Below are 17,102 nucleotides of genomic sequence, written 5' to 3'. Positions count from 1 at the left end.
CAACTTCAAAAAACACTTCTCACCCCAGAACAGATTGTCTGTTTATTTCTTAAGTTTAACGTTTAAAAAAGTGTTAATACTAATATAAAACTCTATATTTTCAAGCAAAACAACAACAACACCAACAACAGCAACAACAATAAACCGCTACTGTTCCTAATTTATGCAAAAATGTCGTCAGCTTGTGACTGCAACTTGTTCTTGTTCGCGGACGACTCAAGCCCTGCTGGTCTCTGACAAGAACACGTTACAGGTTGAAAAACCCCTCAGCTCTGAACTCGGCAGAATCTGCACCTGGCTCGCTGATAACAAACTATCATTACACCTGGGTAAAACATTCCATTCTCTTTGGATCAAATAACAAACTCAGCAAGACCGATGGCTTCTCAGTTACACTGGGTGACAATATTGTCACAAGGAAAGATGAAATTACATACCTGGGCAGTGGGTTCCATCCTAGAGGCAAATCTTTCCTGTGACAAAATGACATCCAATGTAATCAAAAAAGTCAACCAACGAACTAGATTCTTGTACCGGATCTCCTCTCTGGTAAACAAGAATACCCTGAAGACTCTGGCAGGAGCACTCATTCAAGGGTACTACGACTATGCTTGCACCTCATGGTACCAAAGCACCTCAAAGGTGCCAAAAACAAGATTACAAACATCACAAAACAAACTGGTCAGACTACTGCTTGACCTTACTTCTAAAACCCACCTCACCCCTGCCCACTTTGACTACCTAGGATGGCTTAGAGTAGACAACAGAGTACAGCAACTTGCAATGGGCCTGGTCTACAAGATACACTACACCACACAGGTACCCATGTACATGTCGAAATACTTCCCAAAGGTCAGTGAATACCATGCCCACAACACCAGAGGGAGTTCCACAAATCATGTGCAACCCAGATTCGGCACAAACAAGGGACTAAACACGTTTCGCAATTATGCCACAACAATGTGGAACGGCCTACCCACAGCCGTAAAAAGATGTGAATCCCTACCCACATTCAAAACCGCTCTTAAAGAGCACCTACGGGAGGCTGCAATTCGAAACTGGCCACCGTAAATGTCCAACCCGCCCCCCCCCCTCCTAATAGAGTCTCCTCCCCACTGTATGTATATATTTTCTCCCACCCACCCACCCCCTCCTAATGTACAGTCTCCTCCCCATCATATGTATATATTTTCTGTTAGGATCTCTGGGTAACAGTAGTACTGTATATTTGCATATCGTATATGTCACAAATGTAACAGTATTATATACCTGTATGTCATGTATGTACCTATGTCATAAATGTCATGATGTCATGTATGTTGTGTATGTCATAAATGTCACTATGAATTGAAAATGGGGGACCCTGATGTAAACAAGACAAACGTCTTTCTCTGGTCTGCATCCCCTTAACAATTGTGTGTATTGAGCCGTACTGTATTGTACCCATTCTGCAATCTGTTAAATAAAGTTTTCATTCATTCATAATAATAATAATAACAATCATGAAGATTATCTATCTGTGGAACTCTTCAAACAAACTCCTTAAAGGGGCACTTCACCGAAAAACAATGCCAATTTATTTTGCACATAATCTCTCTGTTCACATTCACACTGAATCCTTGTGTTGTGTTACAACAGCTCAATGAATTGATGTAGATGAAAAATTGCAATCCTTACATCTATTCTTTCTATCTACATAATTTCATTGGCCATAATTAATTAATTAGGTCTTGCAGCATTGCTATTTATTAATCTGCCCACACCTTGTGTGATGCTGTTGCTTGAAACACAGCCAGGACGCGGTAAAAGGGTCTGCATGGCTATAGCTGACCAAGAGTTTGTCAAATTGTAGAAAGTTTTACAGTGTTGACAAAAAAGACAGGACCCAATTTCAGTGCAGAACTTAAAATGAATTACTTAATTAAGATGTAGGTACTGTCTTCATTGTTTGGTATGTCAGGCCATAGCCAACTAATACAATTATGGTTTTTTTTCACCCTTTATGGTCAGTGAGAAACTGTGATCAAGTGCCTTTACAGGTACAGACAAACCAATAGAAATACAAAATATTTTAAAACTCAATACAATCAAAAACGATATGGGTGTGCAAAGTGTCCCCAGTGTTAGTGTTGTCATCACTTTACAATCAGGATTTCATTTTTTTTTAATAAAAATCATGACTTTTTCTCTGTGGGACACATTTGGTCACAGTTCAGTGCCAGTGGTAACTTATCTGAGCGAGAGATCTTAGTAATCTTATTTTAACCAGGGTAGGTTCACAGAGCACAGATGCTCTTGTTTCCACAATGCCCTGCTTCTGGGAGCTGCCCAGTACAACCACAGTCAGACACTGTTGACAACTGAGACAACTTAAGTGCCTTGCTCAAGGACACTTCAATGATGGGAAGGAATTTATTCCCTTCCCCATCCAGATTTTTCCTGCTGGGCGGGGAATCGAACTGGCAACCTTCTGGTCACAAACCCCGCTTCTCTAACCTTTAAGTTTAGGCCACCACTGCCCCCAAGTAATAATTTGTACTAGCTTTAAAAACAGTTTACATTGCTACCGAATTTGATTGATGTTTAAATGTATAAAAGCTAAATGCACAATTCTTCAGTATATGGCAGGTAAACTGCCCCACTAGAAAGCATTGTCTAAAAAATTACAGCAATAAAATCAAAGATGAAAAACAATGTCAGAATAAAAAGGAACCAAATCGGCATTAAAAAAACACAATAGAAGAAATAAAACATAATTAAAAGGCATTTTATTAGCGTATCTTTAGGTGCGTTAAACGATTACACTGATTTCTTTGTCTAGCTTGAGTGTCTCTGGCGCAGGGTGTTCCAGAGGTGAAGCAGTCTAGCAAATCCAGCAAAAGCAGATATTCCTCTCCACTGGCAAGAATAGGCAGACGATGACACCTGGCGGTTGTGAATGTTACTGCATTAAATGTAAGCGTTAAAAGAAAACCAGGGCAAGGTTCCCTGAGCAGTAAGCACGGGTGCTCTATTTAAGGAACAGCCTGCTTCAGACTCACACATTCACAGCTGGGAGCTGCCCAGTACAAGTTACCATAGTCTGACACTGTTGGGCCACCCAGCAGCTCCACTGGGGCAGTGGCACTTCAGTGGTTGGTAATGGAAGAGCATTATTCATTCACATCCCTGCCCAGATTTGTTACTTGTTACTTGTTACTTGTCCTGCCAATCTAGGGGATCAAACCGGTGCGACCCCCATGATGAATTGTCACATCAAGCTACAGATTTGCAGGGTCAAGTAGGCTGTTGCTACTTGCTAGTGATCTCTAAAAGGAAGGAGACGTCTGAGTGATGACACTGATGCACTTTATAGATGTAGAAGAAGATATTGTCTTATAGTTACTGTGTATTACTACTGAGGGTTGATTGATTGATTGATTGATTGAAAACTTTATTAACAGATTGCAGAATGGGTACAATACAGTACAGCCTAATACACACAATTGTTAAGGGGATGCAGACCAGAGAAAGACTTTCGTCTTACATCAGGGTCCCCCATTTTCAATTCATCAGGACATATATGACATGCATGACATACAGATAGACAGTATTGCTACATCCATACATTTATGACATACCAGATTTGCAAATACAGTACTGTTTGTGATACAAAAAGAGTCCAGAAAAGGGAGTATATACATTTGACGTAAAAACTGTACATTGGAGGAGGTTGGGTGGGGGGGGGTTGGGTAGGAGGGGTTGGGGGGGGGAAACACTGTACAACTGTACAAGCAGAACTGTACATTGGAATATTGACAACCATACTAGGTAATTTACTGTACATTGGAGGGGGTTGGGGGGGGAACACTGTACAAACAAGCAAAACTGTACATTGGAATATTGACAAAACCATACTAGGTAAATTACTGTACAATGGAGGGGGTTGGGTTAGGACATTTACAGGGGCCAGTTTCGAATTGCAGTCTCCCGTAGGTGTTCTTTGAGAGTGGTTTTGAAAGTGGGTAGTGATTCACATTCCTTTACAGCTTTGGGTAGGGCGTTCCACATTGATGTGGCATAATTGCAAAACGTGTTTAGTCCCTTGTTTGAGCCAAATCTGGGTTTGACATGATTTGTGGAGCTCCCTCTGGTGTTGTGATCGTGGTATTCACTGACTTTTGGGAAGTATTTTGACATGTACATGGGTACCTTGGTTGTGTAGTGTATCTTGTAGACCAGGCCCATTGCAAGTTGCTGTACTCTGTCGTCTACTCTAAGCCATCCTAGGTTGTCAAAGTGAGCAGGGGTGAGGTGGGTTCTAGGAGTAAGGTCAAGCAGTAGTCTGACCATTGATTGATTGAAAATTGTATTAACAGATTGCAGAATGGGTACAATACAGTACAGCTCAATACACACAATTGTTAAGGGGATGCAGACCAGAGAAAGACTTTCGTCTTGTTTATATCAGGGTCCCCCATTTTCAATTCATCATAACATATGACATACATGACATACAGATAGACAGTACAATACTGTGTATTACTACTGAGGGTATGATCTTATAGTTACTGTGTATTACTACTGAGGGTATTGTCTTATAGTTACTATGTATTACTAAATTTACTACTGATGGCATTGTCTTATAGTTAATATGTATTACTACTGATGGTATTGTCTTATAGTTACTATGTATTGCTACTGAAGGTATTGTCTTATAGTTACTACTATGTATTACTAAATTTACTACTGATGGTATTGTCTTATAGTTAATATGTATTACTACTGATGGTATTGTCTTATTATTACTATGTATTACTACTGAAGGTATTGTCTTATATTTACGGTGTATTGCTACTGACGGTATTGTCTTATATTTACTGTGTATTACTACTGAAGGTATTGTCTTATATTTACTGTGTATTACTACTGATGGTATTGTCTTATATTTACTGTGTATTACTACTGAAGGTGTTGTCTTATAGTTACTATGTATTACTACTGAGAAACACCTGGAGACGTTCCACACTCCAAGACCTAAAGAACATCGGAGTGAGCTGGAAAGAAGCAAAGGCCCTGGCCCAGAAGAGAGTGAGATGGAGAGCTCTGGTGGACGCCCTATGCCCCCCAACGGGGTAAAGAGGATTAAGTCAAGTAAGTCACTACTGATGGTATTGTCTTATATTTACTGTGTATTACTACTGAAGGTATTGTCTTAGTTACTATGTATTACTACTGATGGTACTGTCTTATAGTATATGTATTACTACTGAATGTATTCTTATAGTTACTATGTATTAATTTAATACTGAATGTATTGTCTTGTAGTTACTATGTATTACTACTGAAGGTATTGTCTTAGTTACTATGTATTACTACTGATGGTACTGTCTTATAGTTACTATGTATTACTACTGAATGTATTCTTATAGTTACTATGCATTCATTTAATACTGAATGTATTATCTTATAGTTACTATATATTAATACTGAATGTATTATCTTATAGTTACTATGTATTACTACTGATGGTATTGTCTTATAGTTAATATGTATTACTATTGAAGGTATTGTCTTATAGTTACTGTGTAAACTATGAACAAACACAGACCCACTCTTTTAAATTAGGCTCTTCTGCAGGATCATAGATTGATTAAATGACTTAACTGACAATGTACTAGGACTATTACTCAACTAGACTTAAGATGACATCCAATCAACTTCTCACCCGACACTGCACTCCCTTGGATCCTCAGCAATACACCTGCCAAGTGTGAAAACGACCGGATGGACGTTGAAGGATGAAGGACAGACACACAGACAGAGACTGCTGCCATTAATATATAGTTTTAAATTAAGTCCAAAATATTTCTAGTCCTATAGTTTTTTTGCCAAACATTCCATTAAATGATTATACAATCGTAGCTGAGGATTAGTTAAAAAAAAAAAAAAAAAAAAAAAAATGGAGGGATCTAAAAGATCAAAGCTTGAATCAAAAATGTATTTGACAATCTATTCTCAATGTATACTGGTATTCACATTATGTTATTCAAGACCATTACTAGCAAATAGGCTTTTTAGGACTTTCTCAGCCCATCGTAACTCAGAATAAAGGTCTACTTTACTCCTTATTGGTGCAAACATCACCAATGTAAACTTGTACTAGACTGAAATTAACATTTCTGGCTCCAATATTGATATTCCAATAACCCAGTTCCAATTGTCTGCTAGTATACTTTACATACACATTCCTACTCCATTAAATGTTAAATATACTAATATCCGTAAAACATGCCTACTCTTTTATTTGAAAATACTATTGAACTTGAAATTTCATTATTTAAAAGAAACTTTATTGCTTTAAGCTCAAACAAATAAGCAAATAATTAAGTCTCACACAAAATACAAGCCGTAGGCTTAAAATAAGAACGTTAGATATATTGACATGTCTTTCATATAAGACTTTCAAAATATAGAAAATAATAGCCATGTTCTATTAGAACAAAAACATGGAACACCATTTCAACACACCACAGGGTTATGAGTATATTTAGTTATTGTGCAAAATCCCTGTGGTGCTTTATCTGCAAACATTTTAACGATGACCATACATCTGTACAAGGGTAATATATCTGCAGATAATATCGGCTTACCTGCCTCGCCCTACTGAAAACAAACATTTTACAGACACAAAAGTCATGTAGAACAGTGAACTGTAGGGGGGGGGTATCTTCAATCAATATGGCCAGTAGTAGGCCATATATTTTAGTTTTTGATTTATTGTGATGTTTCTTCTTGACCTGTTTAAAGAAGACTTGTCCAGCCCATGGGGACATTAACATGCGTTTGCGGGCTTTACAAATACATTTGATTATGTATGCATTATATGGCTTTCTATGCAGGCACCGGATGTTCATCTTGGAGGACCTCAAAGAGAATGTTCATAATTTCTTGCCTCATTATTCCTCGCAGCACAGGGTCGGCGATGTGTCTGAGTTTTTCAGCCACCAGTAGGCAAAATGCATCATCATCAAGCTCCCAAGGTGGGGCTTGGATTGCTGGTGACACCTCCTCTAACACAACCACCTCCATGACCTCAGCCTGATCCTCCCTGTCGCCATCCAACTGGGGTGCATCTGGTACAGGCGCGACAGTGGACATGTCGCGGGTTACGAGCAACATCTGGGATGCCTCACCGCACGGACCATCAGGACCATCCGCATTGCTTGGTGGGCAATCTTCCTCCAACTGTGCCTTCGTGGATGCTTCCAACTGTAAACACGGATAGATGTTTCAGTGACCAATAAACACACAGTACATCCATAACACAATGTATGTGAAAAGTAACATTATACATGACAATCGCCCAGTAGAAATGTATCACTCGTTGCAGGTATATGTATAAGGGACTTACACGTGTCTCTGTCTGGCATGGAGAAACATTCAGGAAATTGAGGCTTTTCAGCATCCAGCTCTGCTGTGGAGTCAAGCTTATCTCCCCACACCCACTGGAGTTGGACTTGAGGAGTTGGCTGTATTCAGTCCTCAAAGATGTGGCTCTCGACTTTACCTCTGGAACTGAACTCAGAAACGCACATGGATAAGATATATGACATCACTGGAAACTAGAACTGAGAAGTTATTATGCTAATAGACGGCCTGCAGACATTGCATATAGAAACAAACAAACAATAAACAACATTGCTGTGACAAAATGGCATCCAATGTAATAAAAAAAGTCAACCAACGAACTAGATTCTTGTACCGGTTCTCCTCTCTGGTAAACAAGAATACCCTGAAGACTCTGGCAGGAGCACTCATTCAAGGGTACTACGACTATGCTTGCACCTCATGGTACCAAAGCACCTCAAAGGCGCTAAAAACAAGATTACAAACATCACAAAACAAACTGGTCAGACTACTGCTTGACCTTACTCCTAGAACCCACCTCACCCCTGCCCACTTTGACAACCTAGGATAGCTTAGAGTAGACGACAGAGTACAGCAACTTGCAATGGGCCTGGTCTACAAGATACACTATACAACTAAGGTACCCATGTACATGTCAAAATACTTGAATTATTCCGACCCAAAGGTCAGTGAATACCACGATCACAACACCAGAGGAAGCTCAACAAATCATGTTAAACCCAGATTCGGCTCAAACAAGGGACTAAACACGTTTCGCAATTATGCCACATCAATGTGGAACGCCCTACCCAAAGCTGTAAAGGAATGTGAATCCCTACCCACATTCAAAACCGCTCTTAAAGAGCACCTACGGGAGGCTACAATTCGAAACTGGCCACCGTAAATGTCCAAACCCCCCACCCCCTCCTAATAGACAGTCTCCTCCCCACTGCATGTATATATTCTCTCCCCAAGTATATTTCTCTCCCACCCACCCACCCCCTCCAAATGTACAGTCTCCTCCCCACCGTATGTATATTTATCTCCCACCCACCCACCCACCCCCTCCTAATGTACAGTCCCCTCCCCATCATATGTAATAATAATAATTATAATTTAGGACCTGCTCCGAGGTCATCAATTGGCACACATGCGATGCATGCATGCAATTCGTATCTGCGATTAACCCATCCCGTCGTCCTTCCCCCCCAAGGGCAGCCGGGAGCAGACAGGCACAACGTGAGCCGCGCCAGGGGACCAATCCAAGTGCTCCTGTCTGTCTTCGTCAAGGACGCCACAGCGTTAGCGATCTTGTTGTTGTGCATGTTTTTCCATTGGGTTTTATCTTATCGGGGGGGAAACCCTTGCGAGCACGGGGAGAACATGCAAACTCCACACAGAAAGGCCTGGGAGATACCCCACCTGGGTAACTGGCACCATGGAAACCTGGTCCCCAAGCGGGATTCGAACCCTGGACCTTCTTGCTGTGAGGCGACAGTGTTAACCACTACACCACCGTGCCGCATATATATATACTCTGTCAGGATCTATGGGTAACAATACTGTATATTTGAATACCGTTTATGTCACAAATGTATCAGTACTAAATACCTATATGTCCCTATGCCATAAATGTCATGTATGTATATGTATGTTGTGTATGTCAATTGATTGATTGAAAACTTTATTAACAGAATGCAGAATGGGTACAGTACAGTACAGCTCAATACATACAATTGTTAAGGGGATGCAGACCAGAGAAAGACTTTCGTCTTGTTTACATCAGGGTCCCCCATTTTCAATTCATCGTAACATATATGACATACATGACATATACAGATAGACAGTACTGCTACATCTATACATTTATGACATACCAGATTTGCAAATACAGTACTGTTTGTGATACAAAAAGAGTCCAGAAAAGAAAAGAAAAGGTATATACATTTGGCATAGAAACTGTACATTGGATTGGGTAGGTGGGGGGGGACTGTACATTGGAGGTGGTTGGGTGGGGGGGGGGGGGGGGGGTGGGTAGGGGGGGGGGTTGGGTAGGAGGGGTGGGTGGGGGACACTGTACAACTATACAAACAAAACTGTACATTGGAATATTGACAAGACCATACTTGGTAATTTACTGTACATTGGAGGGGGTTGTGTTAGGACATTTACAGGGGCCAATGTACAGTTTCTACGTCAAATGTATATACTCTCTTTGCTGGACTCTTTTTGTATCACAAACAGTACTGTATTTGCAAATCTGGTATGTCATAAATGTATAGATATAGCAGTAGTCTATCTGTATGTCATTTATGATGAATTGAAAATGGGGGACCCTGATGTAAACAAGACGAAAGTCTTTCTCTGGTCTGCATCCCCTTAACAATTGTGTGTATTGAGCCGTACTGTATTGTACCCATTCTGCAATCTGTTAATAAAGTTTTCATTCATTCAGCTAGAATCACTTTTCAATTGGCCAACAATGGTAACTAGTTTGTAGTCTAGAGATTAGGCTTGCGTTACTTGAGTGGAAGCAAGTCAGCTACGCTAGTTTGGTTTTCTGCAATATGATAGCTAGCTAGTAAAGTTAACGTTAGCTAACGTCAAGTTACGTTTACATGTAAAAGTTAGATCTAGGCTAAAGTTAACTAACGACTATTGTCATCTTTGCTCACCTCTTTGGCATAAGGCCTCGGCAATTGCGGTCCAGCTGTTTTCTTGTACTGTCCTGTTGTGGTATTCCTTGCACGATATGTTGTATAGGCACTCGTGCTTTTGCCACAACTCAACCAGCCTGTCATCCATTTCAGAAGTCCACTTCATTGTCTTCTGATTTGACAACTGTGGTGCACTTTATTCTCTTGTTGATGTTGTTCAAATGTTTTAGAGCGCCCTGTTCTTCTCCCTCTTCCCCCCTCCCTCCCTCCCCTCCAGCTCAACTCCCATCTTCTTCTTCTTCTCTTAATTTACTGGCGGATCGCAAACAACTTTAAGGCGCATACCGCCATCTACTGTACAATAGTCTTCGTCTTCTTCTTCTTCAATGGATTTAATGGCGGGTCGCGACCACCAAAGGCGCATACCGCCACCTACTGTACAATCCATTTGACAATGTTCTTCTTCTACTTGGGTTTTACGATATCCTTTACCTCCTACAATGTCCATTTTCCTTCACCATCATGAAGTGCAGCTAATGCCACATCAATGTGGAACGCCCTACCTAAAGCTGTAAAGGAATGTGAATCACTACCCACTTTCAAAAACACTCTCAAAAAACACCTACGTGAGACTGCAATTCGAAACTGGCCCCTACAAATGTCCTAACCTAGTTGTACAGTAAATGACCAAGTAAGGCTTTGTCAGTATTCCAATGTACAGTGTAACATGTGTGTGTGTCCCCTACCCACCCCCCCCTCCCCCACCTCCAATGTACAGCCCTCACCCAACCCACCCAACCCCACCCCACCCATCCAACCTCCTCCAATGTACAGTTTCTACGCCAAATGTATATACACTCCTTTTCTGGACACTTTTGTATCACAAACAGTACTGTATTTGCAAATCTGATATGTCATAAATGTATAGATGTAGCAGTACTGTCTATCTGTATGTCATGTATGTCATATATGTTATGATGAATTGAAAATGGGGGACCCTGATGTAAACAAGACGAAAGTCTTTCTCTGGTCTGCATCCCCTTGATTGATTGATTGATTGAAAACTTTATTAACAGATTGCAGAATGGGTACAATACAGTACAGCTCAATACACACAATTGTTAAGGGGATGCAGACCAGAGAAAGACTTTCGTCTTGTTTACATCAGGGTCCCCCATTTTCAATTCATCAGGATGTACAATTATTGTATTAACAATTGTATGTATTGAGCTGTACTGTACTGTACCCATTCTGCAATCTGTTAATAAACTTTTCAATCAATCAATCAATCAATGCTGCTACTTCCTGACTGAGCCCCCCTCTATGAGACACTCATTGCCTCCTGTGGGCTGGCTCTGGCCTTCTTGATAACTCACAATCCCCTTATTTAACTCTCTTACTACTTCCTCCCATGTCAGACCCTTCACACCCATGTGTTGTACTGCCACTTTAACAATTAACTTGATCCTATCCGTTTTACTACTACGCAGGCAGCCTGTACGTTAATGCCAAGCAAGCAGTGCAAAAATGCTTCTGCATTCGTCACCGCACGCTAGTGCGGTAAAGCGCCCTTCTTTTCAGACAAATGCTACCGTGCGTGCACCGGCGGCGGCGTGCTCGCTCAGGTGCGTGCGTGCGCCGGCGTGCTCGCGCGAGGTGCCCGCGCATGCGCATGAGATCCCGCCTTGAGCGGAGCTCAATATATATTAGTCACCGCCCCTTATTCAGTATCTACCAATAGCTCAATTGGCAAGGACACATGGCTGTGGATCCTATGGCTTGTTTGCTGGCGAGTTCGAATCCCATCGAAAATATTTTTTAACGTGATTTTTTTTTAACGTGTATTATTTCGCCGGTTAAGGTTATTTCGCCGGTTAAGGTTAGGCATGGTTAAGGTTAAGGTTAAGGTTAGGCATTGTTTCGGAGTTGGTTAAGGTTAGAACGGTTAAGTTTAGGCGCTGTTAAGGAGCTGGTTAAGGTTAGAGTTTGTCAAAGAGAATGGCAATATAATTTCTATGGTTAAGGTTAGGCATGGTTTCGGAGTTGGTTAAGGTTAGAACGGTTAAGTTTAGGCGTTGTTAAGGAGCTGGTTAAGGTTAGAGTTTGTCAAAGAGAATGGCAATAGACAGCCTATTTCCGCGCGACCTGGGCGCTGGGCGGCGGAAAATGAAAGGCGCATTACTGCATGCCACTACGATAAATTTTTGCACTGCTTGCTTGGCATAAAGCTACACGCAACCAGGCACGTGCACACATAGAGGCCAAGGGGTGCCTGAGCATCTGCCTTTTTGAGCCTCATCAAAAAAGTGCCCCTTTTGAAAAAAAAAAGAAAAAAAATATTTTTAATTTTTTTTTCGTTACGCATATAGACTGCCCTTCCAACTGAAAAATGTCAGGATAGAATCAAAATATTAGGTAAAGAGAGAGAGATGCCCCATATTCCATTGCAGTTTGCACGGCCTCCTCAGCGTGCCTCTCCGCGGACCTATATATTTTATGCATAGCGTGGGTGGTGATGATGATGATGATAGAAACTGCTGTTGAATGCTGCATTACACTCATTGAGGGACACGAAGAAGTCAAGTCCGATGGGATTTGGGAATCTCAAATACAAATCGGGATTGGAATAAAAAATGCATTTATATTAAACAATACAGAATATACAGCACTTCTTGGGGTCTGTAGGGTAAGCACTTATTCCCTCCCCCCTGAACATTTATGGAGATGTATGGGCCTTTTAAGTCAGTGATAAAAGTGTCTTTCAAGGATAAGTGAGCTCCTGCACTGATTATTATAGTTCAATATTCAATATTTGATCACCAAAACCCCCCAAAAAGCATAAAAAGGGGGCCCCCCGCCCGAAAAGGGCCCTTAAAAATTGCGCTTGCGCACTGTGCACGCTCGGTTAATATATACACACACAAGTGTAGTGCCCTTTTAAGCCTTTGAGCACCTGCCCCTCTAAAGTCCTGTGCACGTCCCTGCTACTAACCAACCATTAACCACTCCAGTCCTGCCACAAAGGCCACAACATTCAACTTCTCCCCCCACACCCTCTCTTTCTCCTCCTGTACTACCTTTACTGACAAATGCCCTTTCTTAAAACCCTGTTCCTTATCTTGCTTTTCCTGTCCTGCCATCCTAACTGCCTCTGCATATGATATTTTACCTTCCATTCTCACCTGTTGAACCACCACCTCTCGTTTCATCACCTCACAACCCCAATACGCTACAGTGCTACACTATGCTCCTCACCACAATTACAACACTTCGGCCCCACTCCCTGTCCACATACTCATGCTCCCCACTACATCTAGCAGATCTCTGCTTCGTCTTACACGACTTAGCTATATGCCCGAACTCTTGGCAGTTGTAGCACCTCAGCGGTTTCGGCACGAACTCCCTAACCCTATACACACCATATATCCTATAAATATCTCCTTTGGACTAACCTCATCTTCAAATTGAATTACAATAGTCTCTGTCTCCTTCTTCTCTGCTCCTCTCTTCATCCTTTCCGCATTTGTAACTTTCCCATTACGTTTGCCACTCTTTAAATCTCCCACCAGCTGCTCCATACTAACCATATTTGGAATTCCAGTTATTACCCCCTTGCACCCACCATCCCTCTTCTCCCCTACTCTTACTACTTTATAGATATTAACTTTGCCAATGCTCCTCATTTCCCTTGCCTTCTCTACCTGCTCTAAACTTACACCCTACAATCAAGTTTCCATCCCCCAACACTTTTGCGTACTTTACCTCTCCTAAGTTTCTCAAGTTTCAAGTTTCTTTAATAGTTGTCATACAGAAGTACAGAATACTTTTATACAAAATGCTTCTTACTGTTGCGCTCCAGAGACTGTGCAAGACAAGATAAGTATGAAATAAAATAACATAGTAAAATTAGAAGTAAAAAAAAAAAATTAGGTCACAGTGTTCAGTTTAGACATATGTACAATGTTCGATGCAGAATAGACGTAGTTACCATACAATATACAATACTGTGCAGTGTACTAATATACAATACTATATAGTGCAAGGCAGAAATGGAGAAATGGGACGAGGTGCAATTTAGGTACAATTCACAGTAGGTGTACGAGTTGTAGTGCAAATCCTTTATCAATAAATATAAAGTGTAAGTGTGTTTGTGTGATCTAAAGTGTGGAGAGTGGGTGCTGCAGTGTGTTGTTTGTTTGAGTGAGTGTGTGCGTGTGGGTGTGTGTGCTGTGTGCATTTGATGGTTGTTGCATAGTGATTATTGTTCGTTTAGCAGCCTGATGGCCTGGGGATAGAAGCTTCTTCTGAGTCTTTCTGTGCTCGCCTTAAGACTCCGGTATCGCTTGCCTGACCGCAGCAGTTCAAAGAGGCAGTTGTTCGGGTGGCTCGAGTCCTTAATAATTCTCTTAGCCTTCCCCTTGCACCGCTTGTTGTAAATGTTCTGGAGGGTGGGAAGCCCCCCTCCAATTGTGCGTTCGGCTGAACGTGTCACTCTTTGTAGTCTGCTACGGTCTTGTGCAGTGCTATTCCCAAACCAGGAGGTGATGTTGCCGGTCAGGATGCTCTCTATTGTACATGAGTAGAAGTTCCTAAGGATCTTCTGACTGACTTGGAACTTCCTTAGGCGCCTGAGGAAGTAGAGGCGTTGTCGTGCCTTCTTCATGTAGCAGGGTGGATTATCCCTGCTTCGTGGGAACTGTGGGGTGCGGTCAATAGGTAGCGAGACACAGTAGCACCCTGGCCAGCTGCACCTCCGTCTTTGGGGTCCGGAGCGTCAACTGGAGGCTGGCAGTGGGGGTGAATGAGGCCCAGGGTTTACAAACCTGGTCCGGTACTCTGGTCTTCCTCCCTCTCTCTGGAGCAGTCAGCAGTACTCCCCAACACACCCTCACCCTCCACAGTTGCCCCTTTTTCCCTCCCACACCTACTGACCGGATGGTAGAGAAATAACTGGGTTCCCCCCGCAAGCAGTACCCTCCCTTAGTGACACCAGAACCCTTACAATGGAAATGGAAAAGGTAGAATAGCAAGGGGTTACGATTACATATATTACCCGTAGCAAAGGGTTAGGGTTAGGGTTAGAAATAATGAAAGACACACACACAAGACTCCCATCTACATCCTTTACTGTTATTTAAAGACTGGTCATCTACAAATATTTAATAGCAATGGGTCAAACGGAAGGTAGTTCTACTATTACTCAAGTTGTAATTCAATACCTTGCAAACACTTATATTGTACACCCACACAGTATAGACTCCGGTATTGCAGACCCAAAGTTAATAGACCCAGATATTGTAGACTTCAGTATACTTGACTCCTTACCCACGTCTGGGCTAGTACCAATAATAATACCTCTTCTTAGGCTTTACTTATATGGCAGCGTTACGTTTACCCCCAAGAGGGGAAGGGTTAAATAGATGGGAAAGTAATATTAATGAATATACACGTTATCACGCTCAAAGGAAATGAAAAAGGTGGGCCCACTTTACCAAACAAAAGTCCTAACTAATGCCGGCATGTAATGTTTATGGGGTACCCCTGTGGTTAGCAACCATTCGCTTCGCCCGTAGGCTGCGACACACTGTGTAATGTACGATAGGATCCTGGTCACCGAAGTGCCAGTGTACTTAGCCAAGATGGCCGCCTCGCCACTCCACTGTTGTCCGGGAGGCAAGATGGCGTCGAACGCTCTCGCTAGGATGTCAGCAGGCGGAGCTAGCAGAGAGACAGCGCTGGCTGAGCTGGTGCCGGCGATGACGACCTCTGCTGGTGGTAAAGAACTCCCCGTGTCCTGCAGGCAGCCTGGAGCAGGTGTACTGCTGCTCTCCGGTGCAAACAGCTGTTGACGCCCGGGCAGACTGCTTGGAGGTCCCGCACGTCTCTGGCACGCAGACTATACCGTCACTGTGACTAAGTATACCACGAGCAATGCTACTGTGATCCTTAGCCGCACGCTACCTGTTGTGAAGGGCCAGATTAAACCGAATATATATATTTATTTATATATATATATTTAATTGTATTTGTATATTCTCTAATATTCCCTGATATCCCTTGTATATTCCTTGTACAATATGCATTGAATATCCATTCTAGCCTACTGAACATCCCATAATAGTCTCCATTCTACTATTGGTCGAGACCTTGGTGCCAGGCTGCCATACCCCTCAGACCCAGTTCAAACGTACCGCTCCACATGTACGAACAAGTCCTAGTTCCGCGTAGGAATCTGGCTACCGCACCACTAATGGGACTATTTGTTCATAGTGCGTATATATACTGCGCTACTAAAGTAGGACTTTCTTTTCAGTCCAGTTTCTTACCCTCCAATAGAGTCACAGACGTAAAGCCTCCCCGCGACGCCACGTGTGGGAGTAAGGCCAAGTTCGCCTACCATCGGTATTGAGACATCGTGTATATTAATATTTGAATAGTCATATTTGGCACTATATCGTCGAGTTGGACGTAGTCTATTAAGCTAATAATAGTCTGTTAATATATAGTGCTTCGTGCGGTGAGAATACTACCGTAGTCAGTACCCCATCGTTTCGGGCAGAGAACTGGCTGCTTACCCAGGGTGGTTGACCCCATGTGAAGCTGCACCCGAGGAGCCCCAGAACCGACGAGCGAGTGGACCTGTATACCGGATTATTCTACCGACGACAGCCCGCCTTCCCAGGCACGGATTATGCTTTGTATACTTTGATTATTCCATGGATAAAGACCCCCGACACTGCCGTGTGTTGGAACCCCCCCCCCTGGAGAGGACGCAAGGTGAGGAGACGCTCTGCAAGACGAGGTCGCTTCACGTCTCTCCCCCGTGGACCGGAGAGAGCCGGCCCACAAAGAGTCCACCTGCTTTCATCTGTGGTCCAAGGATCGCCGGCGCATTGAACGGCACTACAGTGGGTTCACCTGGGATACCCTTGGCCGGACGAGGCAGCCGGATTCTACCCCCCCCCCCCCTCCTACTCCTGTCGGCTTACAAGCGACCGGATTAACCCCCTCTAGTGTATCCAGTATATAATCATTAAAGTATCATTGCTGTTATTC

At 42.5% G+C, this 17,102-nt stretch overlaps 1 long non-coding RNA gene across 1 annotated transcript; it reads right to left on the bottom strand.

Moving 5' to 3' along the window:
- Positions 1 to 5,950: 5,950 nt before the first annotated feature.
- On the bottom strand, positions 5,951 to 10,302 carry LOC311231971. Its single transcript, XR_014619893.1, has 3 exons — positions 10,065 to 10,302; positions 7,394 to 7,557; positions 5,951 to 7,251 (listed from the first exon to the last, which is right to left on the bottom strand). It is a non-coding gene; the product is annotated as an uncharacterized lncRNA (long non-coding RNA).
- Positions 10,303 to 17,102: the final 6,800 nt, after the last annotated feature.

Source organism: Notolepis coatsorum (assembly GCF_963971535.1).
Source record: "Notolepis coatsorum genome assembly, chromosome: 7".
Classification (NCBI taxonomy): domain Eukaryota; kingdom Metazoa; phylum Chordata; class Actinopteri; order Aulopiformes; family Paralepididae; genus Notolepis; species Notolepis coatsorum.
Note: the sequence above shows the minus strand (reverse complement) of the source record. Positions and strands in the feature narration are given on the sequence as shown.